At 36.3% G+C, this 22,507-nt stretch overlaps 1 protein-coding gene across 3 annotated transcripts in view; it reads right to left on the reverse strand.

The window, feature by feature from the left end:
- The window catches only part of PRKD1 (protein kinase D1), a 319,748-nt gene that overhangs the window by 273,451 nt on the left and 23,790 nt on the right, over positions 1-22,507 (reverse strand). Inside the window, exons 2-3 of one of the 3 annotated variants that reach the window (XM_072761305.1) lie at positions 16,398-16,503; positions 15,764-15,802 (exon numbers count right to left, since the gene is read on the reverse strand). The exons of the other annotated variants lie outside the window; for them this stretch is intronic. The gene's annotated coding sequence lies outside the window, so the exon portion shown is untranslated. The remainder of the gene's footprint in view (positions 1-15,763; positions 15,803-16,397; positions 16,504-22,507) is intronic. 3 annotated transcript variants of the gene reach the window in all.

Consider the following 22,507-nt stretch of genomic DNA (forward strand, 5'->3'; position numbering starts at 1 on the left):
AAAAGAATTTTTTTCAAAATGTATGCAATGTTCTGCTTGTACAATGAATAAAAGTTCAAAAGTAACTTTTTCTACTGTAACTTTCAGTAAACTAACTTCTTTTTTAATGTGAAACATGTATGACAAATAACATTTCAAATGTGTAAAACATGAAACATGGAAAGGAAGTAGACTTTCTAAAAACATATACATAAATGTATTAATAGCTCAAGTCTAATGTTAGCAAGATGAGTGATAACACGTTATTACATATTTCAAAATTAAAAGAGGCACAAATTATTTTACCTGCCATTTTATAGTCCAAAATGTTATATTCTCATGAATCTTAAAGATAAAGACACCGAAGGTGATTCTCCATAAATGACCATCCTGCATATAAGAATAGTATTATTATTTATAGTATTATTTATCCATCTATTTACTTGACAATATTCAATAGGTGCTATGATGTTCCAGAGACAGATTCAAAGATATATCTAATAACACAAAAAAGAAAGCAGTCTCAGCACCTCGAGGACTTCAGTCAGGAGATAAGGATAGATGCCAGCTTATCACCAGATCATGTGAGAGGTTCGCTCAGAGTAGAAGAGAAAGAGAGTGGAGGTTCAGAAGGAATCAAGCACAGAATTCTTCCCTGAAACATCAAAAAGAGGCACTCCACAAAGAAGATGGGTATGTTAAGCCTTGAGGAGTAAAACTTGACCTGAGGTAGAGTCCAGATTTGCACAGGTGAAGTGACAAGTCTCTAGGCAGTGGGAATAGGCAAGGCAAAAGCAGAGAGATCAGTGAAAACTGCACAAAATATGTTTCTTTGTCGGCTCTAGTCCTCAGTCTCGAGAAAACAAAATGTACAGTTGTATTTATCCCTGAGATGAACTTTCAGTGGGCACTATTATTCAACAAGGCATGATAGTGTAATTCTTTTAACATTCACTATTTCCTGCTCCTCCAGAGGACTCCTTATATTTGGGACTAAGCTGACGCTTCATGTTCCTTTATAAATTCCCATGCACTCAGAATTTAAGAACACCATATACCAATATGGCACAAAAGGGTGCCTTTTGGTATTTATCAAAGGCAGCCTGGAGAAATGATTATGACTAAAAAAATGCCCCATTTCCTGACAAAACCTGAATAAGAACAGCATTCACAGCAGGGTTAAGGGGGAATGCCCCCTTCCTAAGGACTGTAATTTAAATCAAAATATACTTTTTTCTGATACAATGATTGGAACGAGTTTATAGAATACCTAAGCTATGAGAAAATACTCTGCTATGCATACAAAGCCTCTTGAGGCAATAGCACAGTGCAGCTGGCAGGAACTTGAGGGAGGAATGAGGGCAAGGAGAGGAAGGCACTTGCTCCCCACTCTGACACATTCTTGAACACGGAAGGCTCATAGTAAGGTCCAGCCGCTGCATACACTGTTATTCATTAATATTTGAGAAATCAATGGAATTTTAGGGTGTACCTGGTATGTTCAAGAGTTCAACGTGCATTCTGTGCCCTGGCATTCTTGTAATGTTTAGCGGTAGCTGCCAAAATTAAAGAGGTATGAAACCAGAACATAAAGGATTCTTGTTATGTCTAAATGTTGATATATCCAGATCCAGGTAAAAGATGAAAGGCTTTTAGATAAAAGTCGACAATCACCACTTCTTACTCTCTCTTATTCCCTCTCTCCCAACCAAAAGGAACAAAATCATAATTCCGGTAAATTGATGGCAATGTGTTTTATGATATAAGAATCTCAGGGAAGAACCTGTCAATGTGTTTAAATGAACAAGTTTATTTTCAAAAATCGTATTTGGGAGAGAGTTCCTGGAAGCATACTAAACCATACAATGATAAAACTTACTCTGTGCCTAGCACCATCTGCTGACACCCTTCCAGCCAATTCTCTTAATATAATAAACCATACAAGCCAAGAAATGTAATGCAGTCAGCAGAATGTAACCACACCCACTGTACATGTATATTCAATGAGATAGTCTTTAACAGATTCCATAGCTATTTTGCAACAGAACAAAAGATGGACTGAGCAGCTACATTTGTTAGTTTTCCTCTGTCAGCTACATTTATCACAGTATTAATCATCCAGATTTGTATGTGATGGTAAAGAAAAAACATGAATTGTAGTTGTTCTCCCTCCCCTGATGGTAGGTGCTGTCATTTTAACTGGAATGATTGACATTCGACATCGAGCAGTTTTCTGGAAAGGAACTTGTGCACCTCTCAATGGCACATCTGGTAGCTGCAGATGGTGAGGATTAGCATAATTTTCCCAGCAATGATGTGCCAAAAGCATAACACAAATTAAGACTTATGCCTGATGTCAATTGTTTGTTTCTTGCCAATGTTAATATAAAATCTTTTAGAGATGGTTTTAGTGCTTACTCTGAGCTGAAACTCCAGGAAAAAACCCAGAAAGCAATCCCTACTGTCCCAGGGGTGGACATGAATACTTTTAACACAGCCTAATGCCACTATTGCTTTCCCTTCCTCTTGCACAAAGATGGTCAGGTCTCCTGCTAGGGGTGCAACCAGCACATGATGTGGAGTCAACAAAATGCATGCCCTCTATAACACATGAAGATTTGATCTGTGTTGTATCTGTACATGTGGTATATTTAATATGTCCATATCACTGATGCAGTAGGAGCAATATTTCAAATAAGCATTAAATAAACTATCTGTTCTGTGAAGACAAGAATAAATGAGAAAACTAGCACCTAATTTATACAAGGAATGGCACTAGGCTCCTTGAAGGATATGAAAGAGCTTTTTCTCAAAGACTGCAAAATGAAGAAGATAAGCTTAAGTTACAAATATAATGTAATATGTCATAAGTGACACGAGCCCCAGTGAATAAGACCTGAGGCAATGTATGAATAAATGCCCATATGAGTGGACCAACATAATCATGCAAGAAGACCTACAGAAAGATAGATCAATTTTTACATAAAATAGACTAGAAAGATATCCCATAAAGGAACACTTGAGACCAGGAACATAGGATATATTTTAATAACCTATTAGTAAGTATATACATTCATGAGAATAAAAACAAATCAGACCTAAATGGTATAATTCAAGGTTAACAGGACAATAAATCACAGTGGTATTTGAAGGAATCTGTAACATCCATATTGACCAACAGGGTTAACATAAGTGAGTAACGGGAATAAAACTCCATATAACAATGAAATAGAAAAAAAGTGGAGGAGTGATAGAACGAAATTCAGCTCCTAGGTAAGGCATAACTTACTACTATTACAACTCTAACTTTCTTATGGTACTTATTGATACATACTCAATCTTGTTTCTAAAATGGTTAAAAAAGAGTTCACACAGAAAAAGCATACAATGCACAAGATGAAATAAGGTAAAAAAAAAAAAAATAATGTGGTAAGTAAAGCTGAGCAGAGCTAGCCCTTTATTACTCAAGTAGCGATAGTGACCAAAAGCTCTGAAATATATCTTCTATCCCCTGAATTGTTATGTTCCTAATGTGTGCAAACACCCCACAACCTTTACACGTTTGGGTGCTCCTCAGATTAACATTGCTAAAGTTAGAGGCATTAGACCTCCAGTCCTTGATACTATTTTCTTAAACTCATTTTAATTTTAATGCAATCTAAAAGTATAAATACTGCTAGCCTACTATGATTGAAATTATTATTTTAAAGGCAATTATGTTTTGGATATAAATTAGAAAGATTATATTCCTGAACCCAAATTTAGATTAAGATTTGTAGTTGCAATAATCTCTACCAGTACTTTAATACTAACAGATGTTTATACTAATATCTATTAGTAGTAGGGATAAAAAAAAATTCCATTTACATGGGAAAAATCTATATGAAACAAGGAATAAATATCATTACCTAATAGTAAGGCACTAAGAGTATTCTTCTAGAAATACTGTTGTTCACATTGTAAGCTTTTTTTCTAAGTGCTGACCAATGCCATGGACATTTGAAAAAGGAATAAAAGAGCTATGTATTGAAAATGAAGTAACAATATCATTTGCAGTATAACTGCACACCTGAGAAAGAAGCACCTGAATAACCACTTAAGTGGTTATTTTCCTCTTTGCAAGAGAGAGACACACACATACACACACAGAGAGAGAGAGGGAGAGAGAGATAAAAGAATACAATTTCTACCCTCCTTTTAATTATTAACTAAGTGATCATAAGAAAATGACTTCACTCCAATTTTCTCATCAGCAAACACAGGCAAGTGTCTAATATATGTTGCTATTTTCTTCAAGGAAAAAAACATTTTGGAGAAAATCAGATAAGAAGTCATTATGTCCAAGTGCTTTTAGTCATGAATATGTTCAAGTAAATCAAAGAAGGATTTTCAAATGGGAAAAGGTATCATTTAAAAGCTAGAGGCTGGGATCCTGGGTGGCGCAGCGGTTTGGCGCCTGCCTTTGGCCCAGGGCGCGATCCTGGAGACCCGGGATCGAGTCCCACATCGGGCTCCCGGTGCATGGAGCCTGCTTCTCCCTCTGCCTGTGTCTCTGCCTCTCTCTCTCTGTCTTTGACTATCATAAATAAATAAAAATTAAAAAAAAATTAAAAAAAAATAAAAGCTAGAGGCTGCTCGGATGCCTGGGTGGCTCAGTGGCTGAGTGTCTGCTGTTGGCCCAGGGCATGATCCCAGAGAACCAGGATTGAGTCCCACATTGGGCTCCCTGCCTGCTTCTCCCTCTGCCTGTGTCTCTACTTCTCTCCTTCTCTCTGTGTGTCTCCCATGAATAAATAAAATCTTTTAAATAAATACATTAATTAATTAATTAAAAGCTATAGGCTGCTAAAGAAAACTCCATCCTTTAATAGGCTTCTTGAGCATGTAGAAAATAATGCAGTCGGGATGCTGTAAAATGGGTTCTTATCTAGCCTTCTCTAAAAGTTTCTCAGAGGTCCTCTTCTTCATCCAACAAGAATTTACAGAGAGAGAGTGTGTGTGTGTGTGTGTGCGCGCACACACACACACACATACATCCTAGGCTTTAAGGCTATAAAAGGAAGCAAAAAGGTGTCCTTGTGGAACACAGAGTCCAACAGAGGAGACAGCAATTCAAGAATCACACAAATAAATGTAAAATTACATTGTGGTAAGACAATAATATGATAAGTGCTACTAAAGGAAAAAAAGTATGGTGACAAAGTCAAAGGTCTATGCTATTCTACCCTAGCATAAAATAATTTAAGATCATTTCACTATAAAAAACTGTTCACTTTGGAGGTGAAATAATATAACATAGTCACACCTCCCAAATTATGAGAAGCACAAAAATAGGCTCCAGGCTGCACACTGAGAATGGCGATAATAGCTGGCAATACGCTAGGCATTTAGGGAATTCTAATGTGAAGAAGCTCATAGATAAACTTCAGTCCTGTGCGTTCTCTTTGACTCCAAAAGAGAAACTTTTGGACAAATGTTAACCCTGAAGAACACAGGAAATCACATAAGTGAAAAATCTTTCCTTGGTAATTCTCTAATAAGGTTCTCAAGTGATTTGTGCCATTTTCTGTATGCATATGAACGTCTTAAATGTCTAGATGATTGTATTGATACTACCACAGTAGTCTTTTAATACTTTTGTCAATATTTTATCAAATGCAGTTTTCACCAGACACCATTCTGTTCTCCTAAGATAAAGCAAAGAACTGCGAGTTTCTCACTAGCTCAGATATTTCAAATATTTTATTTTTTCCTCACTGTAGAGAATTTTTATTAGTTCTCCCAATCTGTTATAAGCAAAAGAATAAATCTCTCAATGGCATCTTTTGAAAGTGAAAATCCCATCAAATAAAGAATCTCTTTAAACTCAATTCTTAGGGCACCTGGGTGGCCCAGTGATTGAGCATCTGCCTTCCACTCAGGTAGTGATCCCTGGATCCTGTGATTGAGTCCCACATCAGGCTCCCCAGAGGGAGCCTGCTTCTCCCTCTGCCTATATCTCTGCTTCTCTCTGTGTGTCTCTCATGAATAAGTAAAATATTTTTTTAAAAAATAAAATAAAATTGGGCAGCCTGGGTGGCGCAGCAGTTTAGCACTGCCTTCAGCCTAGGGTGTGATCCTGGAGACCCGGGATCGAGTCCCACATCGGGCTCCTTGCATGGAGCCTGCTTCTCCCTCTACCTGTGTCTCTGCCTCTCTCCCTCTCTGTGCCTCTCATGAATAAATAAATAAAATCTTTAAAAAAAATAAAAAATAAAAAAATAAAATTGAGCAAGAGAGCTGGCACCTGACTCTTAATTCTTCATCTATAAGATAAATATGCCGGAAAGAATAATAAAAGTGACCCAGTACCTGACTTAATAAGTGGTACCCTAAAATAAATATGTGTGTGTGCATGTGTGTGTGTGTTGTGTGTGTTGGGATAGATGAATGATAGATGAACAGATTCAGAGAAGAGCAGACAGCTAATAGAAATAGAGAAACAGATGATAGATCTGAAAGATATGACAGATGATATAGATGAAAAATATAAATGATACACGGATGGTAGATACACGGATAGATAGATGATAGAGACAGAAAGATAATAAATCGATAGATGGAGAGATAGATGGATGCATGGATAGACAGGTGAGAAAACTGACAATGTAACAAATGAAGGGAAGTCCCACAATAACCTTAGAAAATTCAGATGATTTCAAAGGACTATCGCTGGGCTGAAAGCAGCCCCTTGACCTGCCCCCCACCCCCATCTTTTTCAACATAATGGCTAAAGATAAAAATATTCCAAGTAACTTCCAAGGGAATGAAATCTCTTAATGCAGTAACTCTTCCAAGAGAAGACATTGCCTAACTAGTCTACAGATAGATGAGAATGCAAACATTGAAACCTATAATTATACAAAAAAAGGCTAAATGCTGTACGACACTGCATACTCTGATAAAGATATGTACTCTTATGAAACTGATGTGCTGTTCTGAAATCAGATGGTTCATATGGCTGAAAACTTTATCAACCACCACAGTCACAGTTAACCTGTGATAACTTTTAACTTATATCCAGGCACTGTTCTAGACACTCAGGACTTATTAAGGAAGAAATGCACCGGGATCCCTGGGTGGCGCAGCGGTTTGGCGCCTGCCTTTGGCCCGGGGCGCGATCCTGGAGACCCGGGATCGAATCCCACGTCGGGCTCCCGGTGCATGGAGCCTGCTTCTTCCTCTGCCTGTGTCTCTGCTTCTCTCTCTCTCACTGTGTGCCTATCATAAATAAATAAAATTTATTTAAAAAAAAAAAAGGAAGAAATGCACCAACATACAATATCTCTTATCACAGGGCAAAAAAATAGTGAATGGATACTAGCAGAGTGCACAAAAGACAGCTATGTAATAAGATACAAAGATAAGATGAATGAGTAGAAAAAATCCTTTAAAGGAGCATAAATATCATTGGTGTGGCCAAGATAGAGGCTGCTTAGAGACTCAAGCAACAATCAGAAATAGAGTAGAATTTTATCATATGAAGCAGAGCCACTATGGATGGCAAAACCCTCTGTCCAATTGAGTCATGTAACCAAAAACCACAAGTGAAATAGATACCACTTTTCCTTTTTCTCTCTCTCATGCACACACACATAGGCTATCATACTATTACAGTCCATCACTGGAAGTCATAGTGCCTCTCCCTTCTCCATCTTCATTTACACAAATTAGCTGCTCCTCTTCACAGTCTATTCCAGGGGACACCTCTTCTGCAAGGATCCCTCTAACTGAACAGGATCTTACCGTTTTTTTGTTTCTCTAAGACACGGTCTTCCACAGTCTGCTTTTACTACTGAATGGTAAATTTTTAGTAATTTTATATCCCCTTTTCAGATTAAAAAAAAAAACCCTTTATTTTAGCCCTTACAGAAAATATAGTTTCTAAAAAATATCTAGAAAGATATTCATGGCATTAAATTCGGAAAGAAAGTTTACATGTAGCTAGGTATTTATAATTACAAACCTATATAAATATATCAAAATAATCTTCATTTATTTTTTATAAAACCTTTTTAGATTTATTTGAGAGCATGGGAGCAGGCGGAGGGGCTGAGGGGGAAAGAGGAGAAAGAGAATCCTCAAGCAGACTCCCCACTAAGTGCGGAGCCAGCGGCAGGGCTGGATCTCAGGACCCAGAGATCATGACCTGAGCTGAAATCAAGGGTCAGCCACCCAACGGAATGAGCCACCCACTATTTTCCATAAAAACTTCTAAAGGACTTTCTATTCATCTCTTAAAATCTTTTGTCAAGATTTGTCAGCACTGATGCTGACAAATAGATCACTTAATTCACTGCCTTGAATATTAATAGCTACGACTTCATTTTGGCATAAATTAAGAATTATTTAGTTTCACCAAACTTCATGTCCTCGTCATATGTGGGGGATATTATATCACACACTTCTTAAAGGTCACATATTCCCTAGGTATTTTTTCCGCACACAGCTCTTTTGCACATTACGTTCTTTCATTTCACACACAACCATTCTTTCCTTCATTTAAAAACACACCAGCATATTAAGAGTAATACCTTGATAAGTACACAGTAAATACTAGATAAATAATTACTGAATTTTCTCTTTTCATTTAAGGATTCAAGTTTTCCAAACACCTTAGCCAAACTGTTGAGGAAGTTTCTCTTCGTATCAAGAAAAATCCTCTGTGCCTTGTTCTGCTAAATGTGGAATCATTTCTGGCCATCCATACCAACAAAAAAGAAAAAAGGAATATAAAAAGAAAAGTATTAGACATTTTCTCTTTCAGGAGTTTGTTCTGCAATTTCCATGCTGACACACTTCAAAATAAAAGTCTTACACAAATCATCCTCCTTTGCAGTGCCAAGAATGACTTAATGCATATATGCCCTGACCTCCTAGCATATTATTAATTTCTGGAAAAGGTAGAGGCTCAAGGCTGAATCATCTTCTCAGGTGTACACTTGCTTTTGTGTACCGAACAATGGTACTTTATAAGTGGATTCATTAGATTGAGATCACAACAAATGTTCTACAGTGCCCAGCTGGCATTCTAAAACTGATTATTATTAGAATTGATAATAATAAATATGAATGGCCATTCATTGGAAGGGAAGTCACTAAAATTCTAGGTGGCTTCATTCATTGCTCACAAATAAGAATCTGTCAACATTTCCATCAAACATATCTATTTCTAGAATGTCACAGCCACAAAAGTTATTTTGGAATAGAAGCATCATTAAATATGTCCATGAAAGACTATTTCTTCATAAAGTTAAAAATAAACTCCATTCAGCTTTACAAATCTGAAATATTTAGAATACCATATGTATTTAAATAACATATCTATCTGCTTCTGAAATGGCTATTGATAAACCTTTTCAGAGTACAATTTGAACTTTTTAAAATGAAAAAGAAAAAGACAATTGATGAAATAAAACTAAGCTATACTACTCTGAGAGTTTAGTACATTTCCATTTTCCAGTAGAAAATAAGTAAAGTTTCATAACAGCAAAAATGTAAAAGATCAGACTTCAATACATTCAACACATATAACAGAGAAGTTTATTAATGGCAAAACCGAATGCTCTCGTTTCAAGTTATACTTTATTGAGGATGTTAATGACCAAAGTTAACTGGAATTTTTTAATTTTTCAAATAACTATAGCTTTAGTTTTGTTTTTCAAGTCTTTTTTAATATCATTCTTTTACCTTCACCCAGGTATTTGGTGCCAAAGCTTTCCCCTCTCTCACTTCTATTTGTTAAATGTAACTTTGTTCTTAAAGTTACCAAAAAAAGTCAATAATTCCAGTTACAAAAGTTACAATAAACATGAGATGAAAAAAAATGATATACTCTTTCCACTTCAAAACTGAAAGATGAGAAATGTCTTGCTGATATTTTCTTTAGCATGTGGTTCTTAGGCTCCTACATAGTCCTGCTGGGTTCATCAGGTTCAGTTCCAGCATACGAAAGAATGCAGACACCTGGGTTCTAATTCTAGTTCTTGCTGTAATTTGAAACTCTAGTTCTGCTCCTAGGTCTGACTATACATTAACACATTAAAATTTCCTTGATAGTTACTGAAAACAATGCACGAAGCTACTTTCACTTTCAGAATGCATTTTCTGGGCAGTAAGTGAGTTAGTGAGTACTTTGTATGGATCAAGTATTTCTGAGGCAGAGATTTAAAAGATAAACAAAAACTTGCATATCTTTGACCTCACAAAGCCTAGAATCTAGCAGAGAAGAGAAACATTATGCAAATAGATACATGAATATTTATGTAGAGTCATGCCACCTGCTACAAAGGAAACACTTAGTGAGAAATGGAGTATATAGCTATGTAAGGTTTCTCTGAGGAAGCAACATTAAAACTGAAGCATTCAGCATGGGTGAGATGAGTGAAAAGTGGAGAGTGTCCAGGTAGAAGGAACCAGAAGAACTCGAGGTAGGAGGGGCTCAGGGTCTTTAAGGAACTAAAAGGCAACTGTCAGAGCCAGAGATGGGAAGAGAGGCAAGCTGAGTCTCCTGGGCAGATCGGTCAGACCCTGCAAGGCCCTGTTTGCAGATTTTTGTCCATGTCATGGATTATGGGCTTCATCCTAGGCACAGGAAAAAGTATAACATCTTCATTGGGAAGCTAGCAGCCAAAGGATTTCCGGTGGTGTGGTCTGCACCTCCTGAGATGCAGAGCAGGACAGAGGAAGGCGAAGAATGAACAGGGGCCAGTGGAAATTAATCTACTGAAGTCACTGAAGGTTTTTACACGGGGATGTGATTTGATGACACTTGGATTTGTAGAAAATCCTCTGTGTGATAAGTAGAGAATGGAAGAGGATTCTTGTAAAAACAAGCAAAACTGATGATGTCTAGGACCATGGGGTTAATACTGAAAATGGAGAGCAGTAGTCAGATTTGAGATATCACTCAAAAACACAATGGACAAGACTTGGTGATTATAAAGCAGAGAGGGGACAGAGAGTGGGTGATAGTGGGTGGGACAGCTCAATTTCTCAAAAAAGCAAGGGCAATGTTGAACCACCCCTGGCTCATATGCTACATGTACTGTCAAAGGAGGCACAAAAGCAATCTCTGTTGAGCTTGAAACTTCGATTTCTTCAAAAGAGCTTTAGTAAAAATAAACTAAAACTAAGAGTTCCCATTTAATTTCCAGATATGATATTAAAAAGTATACATTCAAATAACAGTATTTATTGAAATTCTAAGCCCTTAAAAAATATGAGAAGTAGATACCCTCTTGCTCAGCACCATGTTTATAAGAATAAACACAACTTCATTTCTGTGTGCTTGCTGGATGATTCTCCCTATGCAGACCGCTCACTCTCACCTCGGCCACTGCTACCTCTCAACTAAATTCCTATAAAAGCTCCTCTCTGGGCCCTCTGTTCCCATTCTTACTCCCACAGTCTGGTTACCACACATCAGCCAGAAGTGATCCTTTAAGAACTTAATCAGGTCACCTCACTTATACTCTCCAAACCTGTAACAGCTCCTGTCTCCTTTGGAGGGAAAGCTAGAGTCTTTAAGGAGCCCACGGGCCGATGCGATCTGACCATACCTAGCTTTTTCCATCTCATTCTCTCCACTCCATCCTAAGTGGTCTCCCAGTTGTCCCTCAAACACCATGGGACTTTCGCCCTGGCTGTCATCTCAGGCTGCTACATTCTTCTCCCACATGTCCACAAGTCCATATGGCTACTCTTTCATCTAATTTCAGTCCCCACTAAAATGTTAGCTTCTCCAGAAGGTCCACTCTGACACCCTATTAAAAACTGCAACCTGCTCCCCCACCCACCACCCTACTCTGCTCCACCCACAGCACTCTCAGTTCTCTTACCCATATCTTTTACTTTTATCCATAACACTAATATTTTATATGATTTACTATTTATTATGCTTATTTTTCATTATTTATCTCTACCTGCTAGAAGGTAAGCTGTAAGGAAGGAGGGCTTTTTTTCTGTTTTGTGCATTGACAGACCATGTGCCTAGAATAATGCCTAGTATATAGTAGGTGCTCAATGTATTTTTGGAGGACGAATGAATGAAAGTAGGACAAAGTATCTGACAAAATTATATTCCAAATCTTGTAAAGTAATATGGGAACAATTATCTCTATTTCATTTATGAGAAAACAGAATCTTTAAGAACTTAAATAGGGACGCTTGGGTGGCTCAGTGGTTGAGTGCCTGCCTTCAGCTCAGGGTGTGATCCTGGAGACTCAGGACCCAGTCCCACGTTGGGCTCCCAGCAAGGAGCCTGCTTCTCCCTCTGCCTGTGTCTCTGCCTCTCTCTCTCTCCCTCTCTCTCTGTGTGTGTTTCTCATGACTAAATTAAATAAAATCTTTTAAAAAAAAGAATTTAAATAATATTCTTATGTAGCTAATACAGTAAGTCAGAGCTTAAATCCAGATTTATTGACTCTTATCTTTATCATTAATGCTTCCCAGGCATCAGATTTTCAAATTCTTTTTATTTGAGTATACTTGACACACAATGTTACATTAGTTTCAGGTATAGAACATAGTGATTCAACATCTCTATATGTTATGCTATGTTCACGAAAATATAACTATCAACTGTCTCCATACAACATTACAATATCATTGACTATATTCCTTATGCTGTAGTTTTTATCCCCATGACTTAATCCTTCCATAACTGAAAGCTATATCACTCACTCCTCTTTACCCATTTTGCCCACTCCCTAGACCTCTTTCCTTTGGCAACCACCAGTTTATTCTTTTTTTATGGCTGTACAATGTTCTATTGTATGTATATATAGCACATCGTCTTCATCCATTCATCTATGGGTTAACACTTAGGTTGCTTCTATATCTTGGATATTATAAATAATGCTTCAAGAAACATAAGGGTACACATACCTTTTTGAATTAGTGGTTTCATTTTCCTTGGGAAAATACCCAGTAGTGGAATTATTGGTGTTTCTATTTTTAAATTTTTTTTGAGAAAATTCCATACTATTTACCACAGTGGTTTCCCCAGTTTACATTCATACCAACAGTACACAAGAGTTTGTTTTTCTCCACATCCTCAACAACACATGTTATTTCTTGTCTTTTTTATTTTAACCATTTTCAGCCATCAGGATTAAAGCTTCTACATGCATGTGCAGATATACACACATGCACACACACAAACCCATTCAGACTGTCAGCCTACCTTAGATTTGTTCATGCCTCCTAAAAGTATGATTTACTTAAGTAACAAGAGAAAGAGGAAGTTGATACTGGTGGTTTTCTCTCCAGGAAAATCAGTAAGCTATCAGTAAAATAGAGAATTTATTTCTCCTGCCATCAGCCAAATCCTCAGATACCGTTTATAAAGCTGGACAAATACAATACAAAACAAGATAATGTGGCAACCAAGTTAAAGTTCATTATATTATGATGGCTAGGCCTTCATTACACAAAAGCCTCTAAAAAGGCTGAGCCTTAAGACATTCCAGTTTACCATGAGAATTAAAGATAGAGAAATCAGGAAAAGGGCAAGAACCTCCTTGGCTTCTATAACCACAACTAACATGTAAATGAGTCTTCTTTTAAGAGCCTTAGAAGAAAACAAACCAAGAAACCAGAATGAGGGAATGAAAGGGGCTACAGATACCAAGTCTGAGATAAAATAATGATATTTATCAATAATTAAATCCCCTAAATATTTTTCCTTTTAAGAGCAAAAAAATATTTTCTTACATTTTTCCAATCATAAAAATTTGTAAATTTTTCATTATTAAAATTGATAACATCTATAATCTCATCAGCCAATGAAAACCATTTGCCATTTTGGATGGTTAGAGTATCTTTCTAGACATATATATATATATATATACGTATATATATACGTATATATATATATATATATATACACAAAATTTTAATTGCCTCACTCTATACGTGTTTAGAAACCCTTTTCACTTAACTACATATTACAAACATCTTTCAAATAAATAAAAATACAGTTTTACATCCACATTTTAATGTCTGCATAATTCTTCATTGTACACATATAACATAATTCATTCACCCAACTCCTTATTGTGAAATATTTGAGTTGTTTGAAATTTGTTTCCTTTCACAAACAAGAATGCACCAGATATTCCTACACACATGACTGATTATTCCCACACATAGGATTGTATACACGTGGGATATCATTTTTAAAAATTAAAGAACTGGAATTGGTAAACCAAAGGACAAAAATATTTCTATGACTTTTAATACATATTCCCTCACTATTCTCCAGGGAATTCTCTAGGTGATTACAAGTTTATAAACACATCAACAACATAGAAAAATAGTAATTTCCCCATACCAAGTACTACTGTTTTTATTTTTACTGATTTAACAGGTGAAAATTAGTTTCTCAGAGATGTTTTATGTATATTTTTATTATAAAATTTCATATGCTTACTGGCACAATCTTCTTCTACTTCTTCTTTTTATAACAGCCTGTTTATAATCCCCAAATCCACAGAAGTAGAATCACTAGGAGTGAATCCCAGGACTCTGCACTCAGCACTCATACAATTAGCAGATAATTCTCATGAACCAAAATCTGAGAATCACTAGCCCATATGTTAAATGTTTATAGAGTTGAAGAGCTTACAAAACATTTGGCTTACTCTGTTTCAATATATCTATCCAATAAGCAGGTAGAACATGAAGACCAGGAAATACTTCCACAATTTTAAAAAGAAAAAGGCTCAGAGAGCCTTCATAACTTATCCAAGGTCACAGAGCTAACCAAAGATAATGCTAAAGAACACAAATAAGTCATAATCCAATTTCAGGGGTGCCTGGGTGGCTCAGTGGTTGAGCGTCTGCCTTCAGCTCAGGGTGTGGATCCCAGGTCCTGGGATCAAGTCCCACATCGGGCTCCCTGCAGGGATCCTGCTTCTCCCTCTGCCTGTGTCTCTGCCTCTCTCTCTGTCTCTCGTGAATAAATAATAAAATCTTAAAAAAAAAGACATAATCCAATTCAGAAATAATGAAATTGTGCCTTCTAAGTGAGACCCTATTTAGTAGTAAACAGTGTGACCCAGGCAACTCACATTTAATCTTAGAGTTAAAATTCACTACATAGGGAAGAATTACATAACATTTTTATATTTCAAACTAATACTTTCAGAGAGGAATTAAAAAACAAACACTCTTACAGAATAAACAAAAAGGAGGTATGTGTTGGGGAGGAAGGTATGTTCCAAAACCCCCACTAACTCTCTATATTAATGGAACCACACACAAACAGCTGTAATGTTTCCAATTCACTTTGAAAAGTGCAGTGTTTTCCATGGCCAGGTGGCAAATGCCATATAAGGCAACCCTGTACATTGCACTGTAATGATTTCTGGTGTAGAACTATGATCTAGTGGGAAAAGAAGAGTTTTGGAGCAAACAGACCTTTGCCATTTACTAACCACGCAGCCTTGTTATTAAATTCTGTGTCACATTTTCCTAATCTGTAAAATGAGGATGATTCCAATCAGAGCATTTTTATGAAGATAAAAAAGAAAAAAGGAAAGAAAATAGATAAAGTGTGTACCTCGTAGGTATCTAGTTATTCTGCTTTTTCCTAAAGATATGATTAAAAATTAGGGTTCTGAAAGACTGACTTACTAAGTTGGGAGAAACTGACCGCTTTCATATAATCTCATAGTGTTTTGACAGCTAACTGTGCAGTGCATGGTAGTTGTAGTAAGCTATCAAGTAAAATAGGACTCACCAAAAGCCGATTAAGCCATCCAAAAAAGCTGGGTTATTGCTAAAAAGACAGTAATGCATAGTTATCAGAAAGGAAAAAAAAACCCTTCTGCTTTACTCAAAACATTATCTGCATGTAAGTTTGATTTGGAGAACATTTTATATAAAAACAGAAGACTAATAATCCTTTCTTCTTGAGATGAGCTGAAGTGCTAAAGTAATGAGGGGGACAACCCAAGATGGAGGCATAAGAAGATCCTGAATTCTGCCTATGGACACACCAAATCTACAGCTACAAGATGGAACAATTCCCTCTGAAAAAGACCTCAAAACTAGCTGAATGGCTCCTTCATAAGAAACAGTAAAATGGCCATATCAAGGTGGGTAGGAGAGGCAGAGTCGAGGTCTTGCCAAAAACACCACCCCTGGTGCCACAACCCACCATCGAGAAGGATGTCATAAAACCAGAGCTTCTCCTGAAGGAGCAAGGGAGAGAGAGTTCCTTACATTCAGAACCCCAACCCTTTGGACCTGTAATGGAAACATGAGCCTCACAAACCATCTGGTTTTGAAAACTGAGGGAATTCATATCAGAGGACCCAAAGGATCTTATGGAACAGAGATACTTTTTTTAAAGGGCCTGCATGCATACTTACCCCATGGACCAGCACGAAAGGCTGGCCAGGTGCCAATATGCTACACACAGAGGACACCTCTTGATTATCTGGTGGCCAGGGGCTTCTGTTGGTGGGCTGCAGGGGACTGTAACATTGAAGAGAAAGTACTTGATAGGCTACCACCCCCAGGGTACTACAAATATAACAGACTGAAATATACCCTTCCCCCACCACCCCCACCCCCATCCCCCACCCCTCGTCTTTCTACTTCACCCTGAGGGGGAGACTTCAGGCTTGCCACACATCTAGAAGCTACTGAGTTGGTCTCAGAGAACATAAGCTGAGACACCATCTTTATGCTCTCCCTTAGCTTCATACTATAGCTCACCAGTACCTCCCAGAAAGAGGCTTATAAATTTGTCTGAAGTCCCAAGTTTTGCAATTGTGGCCCAGGGAACACCTCCAGATTGCCTGGTCTATAGGCCAGTAGGATTTATGAATGTAGTCCCACAGAATGGTATATATTTGGCAACTTAAAAAGCTGCTGCCTGAGGGTTTAGTTTCCAATCAGCCTGATACTAGGTGCTGATGGAGGTCCCTCCTTTTGGAACACTAGCAAGTCTTAAACACCCTCAATGACTGGGACCTATCAGGAATAAATCCAGGGTGCTTAGACAATCACAAAGGTTTTAAAGACAAATAAGAGCTAGGGCAAGGTTGAAAATAAGATCTATCTCCTACATAAAAACCACTCCTTCAAGACTGGAAGAGGTAACTTTTTTACCTAATACACAGAAACAAACACAGAAAGTCAAGCAAAATGAGGAAACAGAACAATATGCCCCCCCCCAAAAAAAGAACAAAATTAAAACCTCAAGAAAAAAAAAACTTAATGAAATGGAAATAAATAATTTACCTGATAAAGAGTTCAAAGTAATTATCACAAAGACACTCACTGAACTCAGGAGAAGAAGAGATGAACCCAGAGAAAAAAGACCAACATAGTGAGAACAAAACAGGAAATATAAAAAAGTATAAAACTGAAGTCAGAATAAAGAACACAATAAGTGAATGAAAAAATACACTAGAGAGATTCAACAACAGACTAGATGAAGCAGAAGAAAGGATTACTGAGCTTGAAGACAGGGCAGTGAAACTCCTCTAAACAGAGCAACAAAAAGGAAAAAAAAAAGAAATTTTAAAAATAAAGATAGCTTAAAGGACCTATTGGACAACACCAGGCAGAGTAACATTTGCATTATAGAGAGAAGAGAAAGAAGATAATAGAGAGAGAAAAGGACTTGCTTGAAAAAATAATGGCTAAAAGAGCATTTGAAAAAAATTTCAGGGGATCCCTGGGTGGCTCAGTGGTTTAGTGCCTGTCTTCAGCTCAGGGTGTGATCCTGGAGTGCCGGGATCAAGTCCCACATCAGAACCCCTGCATGGAGCCTGCTCCTCCCTCTGCCTGTGTCTCTGCCTCTCTCTCTCTGTGTCCCTCATGAATAAATAAATCAAATCTTTAAAAAATTATAAAAAAAGAAAAAAATTTCACATCCATTTATGAAAAATAAATTCTCAACAAAGTAGGTATAGAAGAAATATACATCAACATAATAAAGACAATATATGAAAGCCTACAACTAAAATCATACTCAATGGTGAAAAGCTGAAAGATTTTTCTCTAAGAGCAGAAACAAGACAAGGATACCCATTCTCACCACTTTTATTCAACATAGTATTGGAAGCTTTAGCCACAGCAATTAGGCAAGGAGGGGGAAAAAAGCATCCACGTTGGAAAGGAAGAAGTAAAATGGTCACTATTTGACACTTGCAGATGACATGATTTTATATTATAGCAAACTCTAAAGATCTTGTCAGAAAAACTGTTAGAATAAATGAATTAAGTCCAACTGCACCAAAAAGAATAAAATTCCTACTAGTAAATTTACACTGTAAACTGCAAGATACCAAAGAAAGATTAAAGAAACAAATGAATGGGAAAATACTCTCACAGCTAGAAAGAATAATATTAAAATGTCAATATTTCCCAAAACAATCTACAGATCCAATGCAATTCCTATCAAAATCCCATTTGAATTTTTCAAAGAAATAGAAAAAACAATTATAATATGTATATGGAACCACAAAACAGTCAAAGCAATCTTGAGAAAGAACAAAGCTGGAGACATCATGCTCCCTGACTTCAAACTATATTTCAAAGCTAGAGTAATCAAAACAGTACAGTACTGGCATAAAAAAACAGAAACATAGATCAATGAAATAGAATAGAGAGCCGTGAAATAAACCCACATATATATGGTTAATTAATTTACAACAAATGAGGCAGGAATACACAATGAGGAAAGGACAGTCTCTTTAATTAATGGTCCTGGGAAAACTGGGCAGTCACATGCAAAAGAACTATAATATCTTACATCATACACAAAAATTAAGTCAAAATAGGTTAAAGACTTGAACATAAGACCTGAAGCCATAAAACTCCTAGAAGAAAACATAGTGAGCTGTTTGACACCTATCTTGGGAATGATTTTTTGGATCTAACTCCAAAAGCAAAGGCAACAAAAGCAGAAATAAATGAAACAACATCAAACTAAAAACTTCTGCACAGCAAAGGAAGTCATCAATAAAATGAGAAGGCAGCTAATGAAATAGAAGAAAATATTTGCAAATCATAAATTCAATAAGGGACTAAGATCCAAAATATATTTTTAAAAAACTCATATAACTGAATAGCAAAAAAAAAAAATCTGATTAAAAAATGAGCAGAGGATCTGAATAGACAATTTTCCAAAGAAGACATACAGATGGACAACCGGCATATAAAAAGATGCTCAATATCTAGTCATCAGTTAAACACAAATCAAAACAATAATGAGATATCCTCTCACATCTGTTATAACACCTATTATCAAAAAGAAATAACAAGTGTTTTCAGGGATGTGGAAAAAAGGGAACTTCCAGCACTATACGTAAGAACATAAATTAGTGTAGCCATTCTGGAAAACAGTATAGAGGTTCCACAAAAAAAAATTAAAAATAGAACTACCACATGGTCCAGCAATTCCACTTCTGGGTATTTATCTGGATATTAAAACTCAAACACACATACACACACACACACCTAAACACTAATTTGGTTTTTTTTTTTTTTACAGATTTGTTTATTTATTTATGAGGGAGGGAGAGAGAGAGAGAGAGGCAGAGACATAGGAGGAGGGAGAAGCAGGCTCCATGCCGGGAGCCCGATGCGGGACTCGATCCCAGGACTTCAGGACCACACCGTGGACCAAAGGCAGGCACCAAACCACTGAGCCACCCAGGGATCCCCCAAACACTAATTTGAAAAGATAAATGTACCTGCCATGCTCAGTGCAGCATTATCTATCCTAGTCAGGATATGGAAAGAATCTAAGTGTCCTTCAATGAATGAATGGATAAAGAAGATGTAATATATATATATACACATACATATATATATATGGAATCTACATATACATACATATAAATAGAATACTACTCGTCCATAAAAATTAATGAAATCTTGCCACTTGTGACAATATGGATGGACCCTAAGAGTATTATGCTAAGTGAAATAAGAGAAAGACAAATACCATAAGATACCATTTCCATGTGGAATCTAAAAAACAAAGCAAACAAACAAAACAAAACAAAACAGAACTCACAGATACAGAAAACAGAATAGCAGTTTCCAGGGGGTAGGGAGGCTGGAGGATGAGTTAAATGTGTAAAGGGGGCAAAAAGGTACAAACTTCCAGTTATAAAATAAGTAAGCATGAGGATATAATGTACAGCATGGTCAATATAGTCAGTAATATTGTAGTCCACATTTGAAAATGCCAAGAGAGTAAATCTTAAAAGTCCTCATCATAAGAAAAAAAAATTGTACCTCTGCATGGTGATAGATGATAACCGGACCTACTGTGATTATCATTTTGCACTGAATACGAATATTTCATATATAAATACTGAACCATTATGTTGGACACTTGAAATTAATATTAAATATCAATTATTCCTCAATGTTAAAAATATTATAGAACATACATTGATGACATATGCTGTATCACTACGGCCAGACATAATTTTCAAAGCTAGGAAAAAATTGAACGTTTTTAAAATAATTTAGTAAGTTCTTTTCCTCAGCAGTACTCAATGTTCTTTGGTAAAAGATAAATTCTGACTACTAATTTTCAAGCAGTGGCAGTATTTCTTATATATTGAGATACTTTCCCAAAAATAATCTTGTATACTAATATAGAGCTATCTATGTTTCTTGAAATGTAAAGGAAATATAATGTATGTCACATATTATGTTATCCCTTTAAATTTAAAACAAGTTAAAAACAAGTGAATTTATCTTACAACTACTACTAGTTTCTTAATTTCACAAATTTAAAAATTAAGTTTTTGTTATTCACTATATCTCCAAAGTTAGTAGTATATCCAATATTCCAATTCCGGATTTTGCAGACCTACATTTATGTGTAGTTCTGCACATCAGGACAAGAAAATTAGGGACTCTCTGAATAACGTTTACACAGGTACTCTGAGAGTATATGTAATGTATAATTAATATACAATAAATAAACATAGTACTATACATTTACTATAACCTAAATTTGAAATAGCTAAAAAAGACTTTTTTTTTTTTTTAAGAGATTCAGAGACTGGGGCACGTGGATGGCTCAGTTAGTTACACATCTGCCTTTGGCTCAGGTCATCATCCCAGAGTCTTGGGACCATGCCCTATGTTTCTTCCTCTTCTCCCCATTCCTGCTCTCTCTCAAATAAATAAAATCTTAAAAAAATAAAGATTAAAAAGATTTCATTACATTTTAGCTAATATGCCTAAGGAAGCCATGAAGTAGTCTGAGAGTTCCTCAAGCAGGGGCATGGTCTCTCTCTTCATTTTATATCAACCAGTCTATATATGCCTAGGGCAATGAAGTACATTACAAAATGTATACTGAATAAATGAATACCGTATTATTCAAATACTGGTGCTTCTGATGTATAAGTGTAAAATACATCACATTTCATCACTTCACTTAGCTATTAGATTTCTTAATTTAAGGTGAAGCACATCTTCAGTTCGTCCATATCATTATACCTTCAATAACCAGATTGATAATTCTGATCAAATTAGAAGTCACTGCTTTGACTATCCATGTTGGTTTTAACTGAAGTGGCTGAGAATTTGACTAAGTAGGCTCTAATGTCTAAATGATTTATATCAGTTGTGTCTATGAACTGGGTAAGCCTTCCTTTGCTACTTGGCACTGGCGTTTTTAAATATTTTTTTAAAACAAAAAGAAAATGAGATACATTTTAAAGAACAAATAAGTATTACGGACTTTTGTCTGGATGATAGTTTAAAGGACAGAAGGCAGAGAATATCTTTGTGGGCTGGCAAATTTTAATACTCATCCAGAAGGTTGAATTACAATATCTTGATCACTGGAGTGTTCTGAAGTTTAATTGATTAATATTTATGAAATGTTCAAAGTGCAAATTCTCATACTTGTGATGCAAATATGAAAATATTTATATCAAGGTTAGCACTTGCTATTTTTAATTCAATCTACAATTCACTAAGAATCAGCACAAGCACACACCAGTAGAATGCAGTTTACATCAAATAAATAAAGTATTTTCATAACACTGAATTTAGATATATTTGTAAATAAATTTAAACCTCTCTTCATGAGAATTGCTATTATATAAATCATTTGCCAGTTTTCAATTGTCAGAAAACCAGAGACTCAATTTCTTTAATACAATACTCCCCCCTAAACACAGAAAGGTTGTTTATGTAAAATAAGAATTGAACATTTAGTATTTTGCCCATTCAGGCCTAAATTATGACCTTCATAATGAATGCCATACAGGAGTCCATCAGAGCTTGCATGGACTGACCCGCTTAGCATGTGCAAAACACTGTGTGTTCTGTCGATGTCATCAACCCACAGGCTAACCTTATAATATAATTATTATGATGCCTAGTCATTTACTGTCCCCATCTTACAGAAAAGGTGCTTAGGATCTTAAGCAAACTGCCCAAACAAGTAAACCAGGCTTGTCCTGTAAACCATTCCCTGATAGCGTTC

Source organism: Vulpes vulpes, chromosome 6, assembly GCF_048418805.1.
Source record: "Vulpes vulpes isolate BD-2025 chromosome 6, VulVul3, whole genome shotgun sequence".
NCBI classification, from domain to species: Eukaryota; Metazoa; Chordata; class Mammalia; order Carnivora; family Canidae; genus Vulpes; species Vulpes vulpes.